We start from the raw sequence: 12,236 nt of genomic DNA, 5'->3' as shown, positions 1-12,236 counted from the left end.
GACCAGTGGTGACTCTAGAATGTGTTTGTACGATATGGGTATCAAATTAAAGGTATTAATGAGGGTTTTGAAAGGGAGTGGTGGTTGTTGTACAGGTGGACGCCATTTCGAAATATCGCCATAAAGGTGGACCAGGGGTGACCCTAGAATTTGTTTGTACAATATGGGTATCAAAAGAAAGGTGTTAATGAGTGTTTTAAAAGTGAGTAATCCTTAGTTCCATAGGCGGACGCCGTTTCGAGATATCGCCATAAAGGTGGACCAGGCGTGACCCTAGAATTTGTTTGTACAACATGGGCATCAAACGAAAGGTGTTAATGAGTATTTTAAAAGGGAGTGGGCCCTAGTTCTATAGGTGGACGCCGTTTCGAAATATCGCCATAAAGGTGGACCAGGGGTGACCCTAGAATTTGTTTGTACAATATGGGTATCGAAAGAAAGGTGTTAATGAGTATTTAAAATGGAGTAATCCTTAGTTCCATAGGTGGACGCCGTTTCGAGATATCGCCATAAAGGTGGAGCAGGGGTGGCCCTAGAATTTGTTTGTACAATATGAGTATCAAAATAAAGGTGTTAATGAGTATTTTAAAAGGGAGTAATCCTTAGTTCCATATGTGGACGCCGTTTCGAGATATCGCCATAAAGGTGGGCCAGGGGTGACTCTAGAATTCGTTTGTGCGATATGGGTATCAAATGAAAGGTGCTAATGAGTATTTTAAAAGGGAGTGAGCCTTAGTTCTATAGGTGGACGCCTTTTCGAGGTATCATAATAAAGGTGGACCAGGGGGACTCTAGACTTTGGTTGTACGATATGGGTATCAAATAAAAGGTGCTAATGAGTATTTTTAAAAGGGAGTGAGCCTTCGTTCTATAGGTGTTCGCCTTTTCGAGATATCGCCATAAAGGTGGACCAGGGGTGACTTAAGAATATGTTTGTACGATATGGGTATCAAATGAAAAGTGTTAATGAGTATTTTAAAAGAGCGTGGGGCTTAGTTCTATAGGTGGACGCCTTTTCGAGATATCGCCATAAAGGTGGACCAGGGGTGACTCTAGAATGTGTTTGTACGATATAGGTATCAAATTAAAGGAATTAATGAGAGTTTTAAAAGGGAGTGGGGTGAAGGCGTTTTCCAGATATCGACCAAAATGTAGACCAGGGTGACCCAGAACATCATCTGTTGGATACCGCTAATTTATTTATATATGTAATACCTGCCAAGATTTTAAGGGTTTTTTATTTCGCCCTGCAGAACTTTTTCATTTCCTTCTACTTAATATCGTAGGTGTCACAACCATTTTATAAAGTTTTTTCTTAAGTTATATTTCGCGTCAATAAAACAATCCAATTGCCTTACCATGTTTCATCCCTTTTTTCGTATTTGGTATAGAATTATGGCATTTTTTTCTTTTTTCGTAATTTTCGATATCGAAAAAGTGGGCGTGGTCATAGTCGGATTTCGTTCATTTTTCATACCAAGATAAAGTGAGTTCAAGTAAGCATGTGAACTAAGTTCATTAAAGATATGTCGATTTTTGCTCAAGTTATCGTATTAACGGCCATGCGGAAGGACAGACGGACGACTGTGTATAAAAACTGGGCGTGGCATCAACCGATTTCGCCCATTTTCACAGAAAACAGTTAACGTCATAAAATCTATGCCCCTACCAAAATTTAAAAGGATTGGTTAATTTTTGTTCGACTTATGGCGTTAAAAGTATCCTAGACAAATTAAATGAAAAAGGGCGGAGCCACGCCCATTTTGAAATTTTCTTTTATTTTTGTATTTTGTTGCACCATATCATTACTGGAGTTGAATGTTGACATAATTTACTTATATACTGATGATATATAAATTTTTTTGTAAAAATTTTACTTTAAAAAAATTTTTTTTTTTAAAAGTGGGCGTGATCCTTCTTCGATTTTGCTAATTTTTATCAAGCGTACATATAGTAATAGGAGTAACGTTTCTGCCAAATTTCATCATGATATCTTCAACGACTGCCAAATTACAGCTTGCAAAACTTTTAAATTACCTTCTTTTAAAAGTGGACGGTGCCACGCCCATTGTCCAAAATTTTACTAATTTTCTATTCTGCGTCATAAGTTCAACTCATCTACCAAGTTTCGTCGCTTTAGCTGTCTTTTGTAATGAATTATCGCACTTTTTCGGTTTTTCGAAATTTTCGATATCGAAAAAGTGGGCGTGGTCATAGTCCGATATCGTTCATTTTAAATAGCGATCTGAGATGAGTGCTCAGGAACCTACATACAAAATTTCATCAAGATACCTCAAAATTTACTCAAGTTATCGTGTTAACGGACGGACGGACGGACGGACGGACATGGCTCAATCAGATTTTTTTTCGATCCTGATTATTTTGATATATGGAAGTCTATATCTATCTCGATTCCTTTATATATGTACAACCAACCGTTATCCAATCAAACTTAATATACTCTGTGAGCTCTGCTCAACTGAGTATAAAAAGGTGGAGTGCAATCTTTCAATTTAAGGCAAACCATGTACTTGACATTAACTAATTGATTATAAAATTTAAACACGCGCTCTAACTTTTTTAATTTTAAATCCCAAAATTCTTTTACAAGAGCTATTGTTAAAGTTTTTTAGTCAAAATTCAACAAGACTATGTCTGTATTAAAGGAAAAATTGCCTTCTATTTTTTGGTCCATTTATATAAAGGTAGTACTTAATATTTTTTATCATCTTTATTTTTAAATTTATAGTTGGACTGGCCGGTCAATAAAGACCTCACATAGCTTGAACTTGTCCATAGTGCTACTAGAATTTGTTTGACGACCAAACGGGAAAACCCCCAATTTCACACCAAATTAAAATAATATTTCTGTCCTCTAGGTAAATGCCAAGAGTTTTCTATAACCAAGCAGCTGATGTCAGAAGGTAGAGTCTAATTAGTATGCTCATCATGAGCCTTAAGTATTTAGAGACATGAGCAACTTTGAAATTTTGCAGCAGCGATCATCTGTCCACGCCCCTTGTCTGCTTGATGGATCATATGCATAGATAAAGTTGATGTTGTTGTTGTAGCAGTGCTTCGCCCCATCCAATAGGTGCGACCAAGGACGCAACAAATTAAATGGGGTTACACTGAAATGACAGCCCTTGGTCGGGAAAAATCCCGAGTCGCTCCGTTACATAGAACCGGCTGCCTTTGGAACGATTAGATAGAGATAGTCAGATTTTATAACAATTTCAAATCTCATTTATTTCAAAGATAATTATTTCATGATTGTCATCATCAATTGTAGTTCAATTATTTTACAAAAAAATTTAAACAAATTGCTTCCCTTTCTTTTATAATGATAGATATCTTTTAAATTCACAAAATAAATATGTAGGTAAATGCATGTTTTGCAATAGCATTAGAAACATACTTACGTCACAGCATATAGATGCTTATCTATATTAGGGTGAGCCAAATAAAAAATCGTATCTTAAATGGAGTTTATCGGTACAATTCTGCGTAGAAAGCTGTGTTAACAGTGATTCGTTCCAATAAGCAGGTGCAACCACACAAAATTAGTCATAAAAGTACTCTAACAGAAGTTGGGCCTAAGTTACCCGCCTTAATGGTCTGCTTTCTTCTTCTGCAAAGGTTTGGAAAATGTATAATATTAACGAGACTCGCAGGGCGCGACTCAGCGAAGGTGTTTACCGACTAAGTGGAGGTTAGATACAGGGGCTCATTATATTTATATGGATCAAAACGCTGAATGGGTGGCTGCCGGATCTCATCACACTACTTTCACTAACTAATCCCTCTTGGAGATCAAGTGTTCTTTATATTGAGCTCTCTTGTGTCACTATTCAGATGATATTCAGAGTACATAAGAAGACTTCCCGCAGCAGCTCTAAGTGCAGTCTTTTGGCAGTCTTTTCCAGTAAATATATTTTGGGTTAGATAACCAGACTGGCGACGCGTAGCACGTGGGCGACTTTTTTTTGCATCGAACTTACGATCTTTTGGTGACTGACAGTCGACAGCTTATTACTGTTGACACGAACATCCAACATTTGCGTTATTTTTTCCTTCCATGTCGTAAACAGAGTGACCGTGGACTTTGTCGGTTATAGAGACTTATCACGCGAGGTGAAGAAACCAAAAAGATTGGGGAGGTCAGGTTAGGTTAGGTTGTATTGGCCGGTCCATAAGGGCCTCACATAGACTGAATAAGTCCATATGGTTACCAGAAATTTGTTTTAACGACCAAACTGAAACCTCAAAAACCAGGGCCTACGTTATAAAATACCTCCGTCCTCTTGGCAAATACTAGAAGTTTCCTAGGACTTAAGCCACTTGCTGCTTCTAGATCTGACAGCTCTATCACTCCTAATAGCTGGAGTCTTAGCCTGGCAAACGCAGAGCACGAGCACAAAACGTGCTCGATCGTTTCCTCCTCCAGCCCGCACTTCCTACATCTGATATCACTGAACAAGCCTAATTTAAAGGCATGTGACGCCAGAAGGCAGTGTCCAGTCAGAATTTTTCGCTTTCAGCGGTCTTTGCCAGTTTAAACATCTCTTTTACCAGTCTTCTTAAAAGACTCAGCTCATTGCTCCACCATGGCGGCTTTGCTTTTCCTCTGAATCTTCTTAGAGGGCAAGCTTTGTTATACGCAGTCATAAGCGTCCTTGTTAGGAATTCATTAGATTCCTCCAGTTCCTCCACATTTTCAACCTCTTTGGGTTGTTCCAGTTTTGTTTCTACCTGTTTCTGGAATTTAGTCCAGTTCGTTGACCAAGGGTTTATGAAGGTTCTTCTCTTCTCTGCCCTCTTTAGGGGGATGCTTAAGCTGATATACGCATGGTCGGAGAAGGATGGTCTATCAAGAACCATCCAATCATACCTTGATGTATCACGTTCGGAGCTCAGTGTAATATCAAAAACATTGCAAGATGTTGGACCAATGTATGTAGGAACATTTTCCCTGTTGGCTATCTGCAAATTGCTTTGCAGGATGTAACAAAGCAGAGATTCGCCTCTCTCGTTCGTATCTGCTCCTCCCCACGCATTGTGGTGCGCATTTGCATCCACGCCTATGACCAACCGCCCTTTGCGCCCTTCGTCCTGTACTAGCCTCCTGCACATCATCGGTGGAACCTCCGCAACATGGGCCATGTAGCAGGATGCCAGGATAAATGCCTGCTTATTCCTTTGCTCAACGGCCACCACTACGAGGTCTTAAGTAGTGTAATTAGGCAGCATATATGAATGCAGCTGTTTCCTTACCATTACTACAGCTCGTACCCGTCCTTCCGTTTACGCATAGTAAACGCCAAACCCGCGCGCGCCGAGTCCAGGAACCTTTCCTCCCGAAGAGAGCCACGGCTTCTGGATCAGCGCCACGTCAAACGAACCCTCCTCAAAGGTTAGGAGGAGTTCGTTCGACGCCACTTTACTGTATTGGAGGTTTTCTGTAGGACTCGCAGCACAATTGGGCTGTTTGTCCCCCTCCAGCACCTTCGTCGTGACGTCGTCGTCCTCCCCTTGCCCTTTTGGTTTAGAGTATTCGAGGCTCCCTTCAGCCTCTCGTAGCTGTTGTGCCGAGTGTTCCTCTGTGCGAGTCACAGCACCATTTGGCGGTTGGTCCTCTTCTAACACCTTGGTGGTGACGTCGGCTACCTCCACCTGTGTTTTTGCTCTTAGACTTTTGAGGTCCTTTTCGACTTCGCCCATCTCTAGCATGTTAGGATTTTTATCCTCGGGACTTCTTTTCATGAAGGACATTTTTCCAAGCTGCGTGTACAATATATCCTCCGCCTGCTTGTTTATTTGGAAGATGTAGGACTGACCTTCCTCCGTAGGCCGAGATACAGTAAGTACCTTCCAATCCTGTGTCGGTATGTTCGGATTCTGGTTCTGCATAAGTCGCAGTGTATCCTACGACTTCATCACACATGGTACCTATACCTAAACTTTTGGTACAGTGAGGATTTGCGTTTTATCCTACACCTCAAACCGCACGTTCGTGCCTTGACTTTGGAGGTATGGAACCACTTCCTCCAGCCACCGCAAGATCGCGATGTTGTCACACGCTATCATCTTCACACCATTATACCATCCCCACGAATCAAAGGTTTGGAAGGGGCTTACTTGGTGGTTCCCGCATCATCTTAAGCATTAAGCTAGTAAGCTCTCTTTCTACAGATCCCCACCTTTCAGTAGTCATCTGTCCGAAGGAACTGCTACGATCAACCAGCGCCACAGTCAGTGACTGCTTTGACACATCACTCATCTTCTCGGGAAAAGCCGGAGTCTTAGTGTTAACTCCCTTAGGCACCTCGGAGAAAGCCGGGGTCTTAGCTTTAACTCCTTTTAGCACCTCCGAGAAAGCCGGAGCTTTGGCGTTGTCTCACTTTGGCTTATTTCACACTTACGTAGTTGGAAATTCCCTCTGACTCGCAGCTTTGGAAGTAGTTGCTACCTCGCTATTGGGGTCCATCTGTCTTACAGCTTTGGGCATACTTGTCTTGTCTTTGCGACTGCCCTGCCTCGCGGCTGTGGGACTGGGTCCTTTCTGCCTCTTGAAAGCAGGCCTGTCACCTTCCGCCGAACGCTGCCTCTTCATTCTGCCATTCGACGCTTCTTCCCCCTCGTACCGATTGCAGAACCGAGGGTTTCTCGCAGCAAATCTTTTGAACTTCGACCTACTTCTACCGCCTCATGGGCCCATTCCAAGCGCTCGATCTCCACTTCTGTTGGGTCGACCACTGCTCCCAGGCATTGGACAATTATTAGTGCTGCACGGTACTACGAGATACCTGTTTTACTACCTCTGCTCCGTACCATTCTCCACTTTTCTACTCCGTTTTCATTTGTGTGCTTTTCACGGAGTTCATTGAATCAGCACTACTCTCGCTCCCCAGGTCCGACGCAAAGCTTAATGCGTATATGTCGTCCTTTGATTGCGACTCAGTCCTCCTCTTATCATCCTCCTTATTACAATTAGGTAATAAGTCGTTCATCTTGGTCGTACGACCACCTGCCCGACAAGGCGGGCTCAGCGGTCCAGTATTATATACGGGGAAAGAACCGTCAGCCACAGCAGCGCCCCCTACTGTGGTAAGGCCATCAATACTTCACGAGGTGGCTTGGTATCGGGAAGGCTCCGTTCGGATACAGCCGAATTTATCCCCTGGCTGCAATCGTCCAATAGGCACGGTCCGCCTAACACCCTAAATTAGAGGGTTGGCAGTTCTTGGTCACCGGCATCCCGCCGCCCTCCTATGAGGCGAAACGGCGTAAATGCCAGTCCAAACAACTCCGCCTCAAAGCCGGGCGCTATGGAGATCGGCTAAGCCCTCACACCAACCACAAGATTCCTACCCTAGTGAGGGTAATATTGGGGTGATAGCTATTTATTTGCGAAACTAATTCGTGTATTGAAGTGCTTGTCTTTTTGTCATTATCGCACAGTCGCTGGCATAGGAAAAGATAGTCGCTGGCATAGGAATGCTGGTGTGGAAGGCAGTTTTGAAATGTAGAAATTAAATAGAAGTGGGAATGGGACGTGGTGTCCTGCCGCACCCCCTGTTTAATTCTTCTAGGTTTTTAGTTTTGTTTCTAAATCGAGCGGCCACTTGCCTACCATTCAGATATTTTGTAGGCCAATATTTTTAAACAAGGGGGAAGGGGCGAGCCTTCTAGTTCTTGAAGTAGCGTGCTGTGGCTGACTGTGAAAAAAGCTTTTGATAGGTCGAGTGCTCGAGCACCGTCCTATTTATGATGAGATTTTGGCTGGTTGAGTCCGTATTTAAACTGGATGTTTATGGCGTTTAGTGCGGTGGAAGTGCTGTTAATTTTTCGGGTGTCGATTTGCAACGTCGGAAAGGAGTGATATCGGTCGATATGATTTACTTTCGATAGCTGGTTTCCCAGGATTTAGTAGTAGAACTATTTTTTCAACTTTTCATTGTTCTAGAATAACAAAAGACTACAACGATAAGTTGAAAACGCGCGTCAGCTAGCTTACTTCCTCATCACCAAGGTGTTTTAGCATTAGCCTGACTATACCCTCTTGACCTATATATTTAGAGGGCTCGGTATTCTTAGTGGCTTCTACATCCTCTGTGGGGGTGATGACAATGTGTTGCGCGTTCTTGTTGTTGTTGTTGTACCTACAACATTGGGTTCACATCGTTTTTGTGTCCGTCTTTTTGCACGACGTCTGGCCTTGTCTACTGAAGGATGCATTACAAAATGTCGGCAAAAAGCGCTAGCGCATTCCTTCGAGTCTAACAGACTTTTATCATCGAATGCGGTGGATATTTTTTCGTTGTTCTTTATCGGGTTACACAATAATATGACAATTGATCACAATTTACTGACACGCGTCGAGAGGTTACAATTCTTTTGATTCTCTCTCCGTTTGACACGTTCATATTCATTTGCCAGCCGCATTTTATACAAGTTTGGATTCCTTATATGAGGTTCCCTAGGTGCGGTTGCAGCTTCGGCCAATAAATGTGGTATGATTATGGTAAAGGCAGGTGGCCAGCTGCTAACGTAAGCATCGCGTGCTATGCAACGCAATTTATAAGTTCTGCTCTAACGATGGAAATGTCTGGCGAGCTGTGAGCATCGGCATTTACCGTGCAGCAAGTCGTACTGTCTATTTACTATACTTGTTCCGTGCCTCTGCTGTCGGTAGGTAGGCTGGAATACATAAAAACTTCTCAGTAAAAACTCAACTGCCTTGCAGATGCCGTTCGGAGTCGGCATACAACAAGTAGGTCCCGTCCCGCCAATTTTTAGGAAAACCGAAAAGGGGCACGACGCAAATTGGAAGAAAAGTTCGGCCTAAAATCTCTTCGGAGGTTATCGCGCCTTACATAATTTTTTTATTTTTATAAGACGGTTTTCAGTAGCGCACTACTATCGGGGATGGCTTCTTTGACAGCAAATTACATTCAGCTATCCCCATGATCTTTTGCAATTTAATTGCAGAACTATAAAGTGCAACGGAGGGTGGTCGTCACTATGAGGGTTAAAGATGGATAGGTATGCCTTTATGTATTAAGGCTTTGTCGTTCATGCTGTTCGAATGCTACTGGTGCACCCGGTGTTTATGCGTTGGTACATTCTAGCTATCCGAAAGGATAACGAGAATTTTTAATTTGTCTCATCCTAATATACATACTTACAATACTTACATTGCCCGTAGCACATTTGAGATGTTCAACATGTTGCAGAATACAAATTTTGTGGCACGTTTTTGTAAATGTTACCAAAATTTAGATGCAATAAGTTCCAACACCTGCATAAAAAACAACAACAATAACGGCATTGCTTACATTAGCATAAACTAGCACTAATGATAGTCGCGTTTGTCACTTGAAGCTTAAGCTTCCAACTTAATGTTGCAACTTCATGTTAAGTTGACTAAATAGCACGAAATGGATGCATCACAACAACATCTAATATATGCAACAGGAAATAGTGTTAATATAACAATAGCACCAAATATATTAACCGAATAAAAAAACTATGTTGTAATGTCTACAAGCAGAGCACGAGTAATATTTATAAAGCAAGTAAGGTCTGGACTGTTTAAGGCTGTGTCGAAGGGCTTATACCTATCACGATTAGTTTTCATACATTTGGGTGAAAATTTTTCTTAAAGCGTATAAGAGCACTCGACTGTAAAGTTGAGCACCTTAGGCAGGGTTAATTAAGCAGTAGTGCCCTTCCCGAACTCGAAAAAGGTAATGCGACCCCTTTTGAGGGGTTAAGCAAATTGAACCTCACATAGACTGAATGAGTACGTAGTGTTACTAGAAGTTTGTTTTAACGACCAAACTGAAAAACCCTATCAAAAACCAGGACTTATGTTACGACATAACTACGTTCTCTTGGCAAATACTAGACGCTTTCTGGGTCCTAAGCCACTTGCTGCTTCTAGATTTGACAGCTTTATCACTCCTAATAGCTGGGGTCTTAGCCTGGAAACCGCAGGGCATGAGCACGGAACGTGTTCGATCGTTTCCTCCTGCAAGCCGCACTTCCTACAAAACAGTGTCCAGTCAGAATATCCGTCATGATTCTACCGTCCTCTCTTTTTAATGATAAAAGCAACTTTGTTATTCTAAGGTTGTAAAACCTACACATAATCTTCGACACTTTACAGCCCCGCGCTTGAACCCACGCCTTTCCCGGTTGGTCGATCATGTGCACCTCTCGCCTTCCCTTAATCTCGCCCAGCCTAATTGGGGCATCTACGGAGAAAGCTTCTCCCTGTCCCGATTCTCTCCAGAGACTGTTTACACTCTAACACGGATTAAAATGCTGTGCTATTATTGCCTTAATTGCTGCTTGACTGTCAATATAAAAGTGAGTGCAGTTTAAGCTATTATCTTCCGGTCTTTCTACTGCTTTTGTTGCGGCCAATATTTCCGCTTGCAAAACGCTACAGTAATCTGGCAGCCTGTATGATCTTTATATTTCCGGATCGGCACAGTATACCGCAAACCCTACTCCTTCTACTACTTTGGAACCATCTGTGTACACATGTATCGCCTCGTCCGCCATTTGAGTATATTTGCGCCAACGATTCAGTTCTATTTTGGCCTTAAGATCTCCCTCGAAGCGCAGATGGGGAATCAGGTAGTCTGTTCGTCTTGTGATTGATGGCGTTATACTACTATGGCGGTATGTTCGGCGCTCAAGCTGCACCGAGCCTGGTTGCATTGGTTAACGCTATGTTCTTTGCTACCAGGTCTTGAGGGCCTTTTACCTGTTTTGTAGACTCAACCGCATCTAGCAGCTGTTGTCTGCTGGTATTTCCATGTTGGTGTAAACTCAATAGGAACTGCATGTTTATCATGTAATTTCGCTCTATAAATACGGAGTTTTGGGGAACAACTGCTTTACATCGACTCCACATAAACAAAATTAGCCTGGTTTCGTTGGGCCACTTGAGGGCACTGCGCTGTCATGATGCCCAAGGAAAAAAATTTTCAACTTTTTTCAGTTGTGTTTTTCTAAGTCGGAGGCCCGTATTGGCCAGGCCTAGCACAAAACTGACAAAGAAGTAGCTTGGGATTCAAGCGGTTGATAAGCGCAATACAAAGCTTTATAACTTCAGAGTGTATGAAATCCTGTTAAAAGTATGCACGTATTTATCAGGCGACACTCTGGCGACGCCAAGCTCCTCATGGAACTAATTGTTGGAGCGGGATAACCTAAAAGGTTTAGTGTGGTCATATTAATCGTTCCCGAGATGGTCGGGCTTTCACATCAATGATGATTGTTACGTACGTCATCTATATCTGGCAAAGGACCATTAACACTGATAACACTTCTCAAAAACGTCGGTGAGTGTTTCGCTAATATAACAACAACAACAAGGAAAGTAGGTTTGTATATCAACAACAGTGAGTTTGTCTCTTCTCAAGGTTGCCAAAGAGCGCCTTTCAGATCTTGTTGCGACTCTGATAAAGCTTTGACTGAACGTCAGTGAAGATCCCACAACGCCGAAACCGGTTTGTTTTCAAACGAAATTTTACAAGGGATGGCGGAAAATCTTTCCAAAATATGTACATCGGTTACCCACCCTGTGGATTTTGTTGACACGGTGCCCATTCTGCATTGGAGGAGTAGAAATATTTTCTGAATTCATCCTTTTCATATTTTTTTTATCATTGCATTGCAGTTCAAGTCTTCAAGGCTTCTTCATATAGCACCGACAATTCGTTTCATAGTGAACTGAAATAAGAAGCTGACAACCAAAGAAAAGGCTTCCATCACATTCGAACTACGGACTTTCCGCAGCTATTTTTGTACTGTGGCGAATTCGATTCGTATGTGCATGTACACCAGTGGTCGGCAAAAATTAAAATGTAAGTGTATTAGTGAGAGCGATAGCATGAGCATCCCAGCAGAAAATTTAAGTTTAAATTTCAGCATGCAGATGGTGCATTTATTAAAAACAGTTATACCAGAAATTTTGGAAAATTTTATTTTTGATTCAACAATAGTTTGAAATATTGCCAAGTCCCCCATAGTTTTATTCGCTTCGAAGGGTAATCCATATTTTTACATGCAAATGCACATGAAATTTGGTTTGCTAAACGCCTGATTACGGAAAATAACGCTAAAATAGTGGGGATCACTCACTTCAAAAATCATATTTCCGAAACAGATACATTTGCCGCAACCATGGAAATAGAAAATGTTTAAAAAATATGTGGCTG

The sequence above is a fragment of the Eurosta solidaginis genome, chromosome 1 (genome assembly GCF_040869045.1).
Source record: "Eurosta solidaginis isolate ZX-2024a chromosome 1, ASM4086904v1, whole genome shotgun sequence".
Lineage (NCBI taxonomy): Eukaryota > Metazoa > Arthropoda > Insecta > Diptera > Tephritidae > Eurosta > Eurosta solidaginis.
This window is presented reverse-complemented; position numbering follows the sequence as displayed.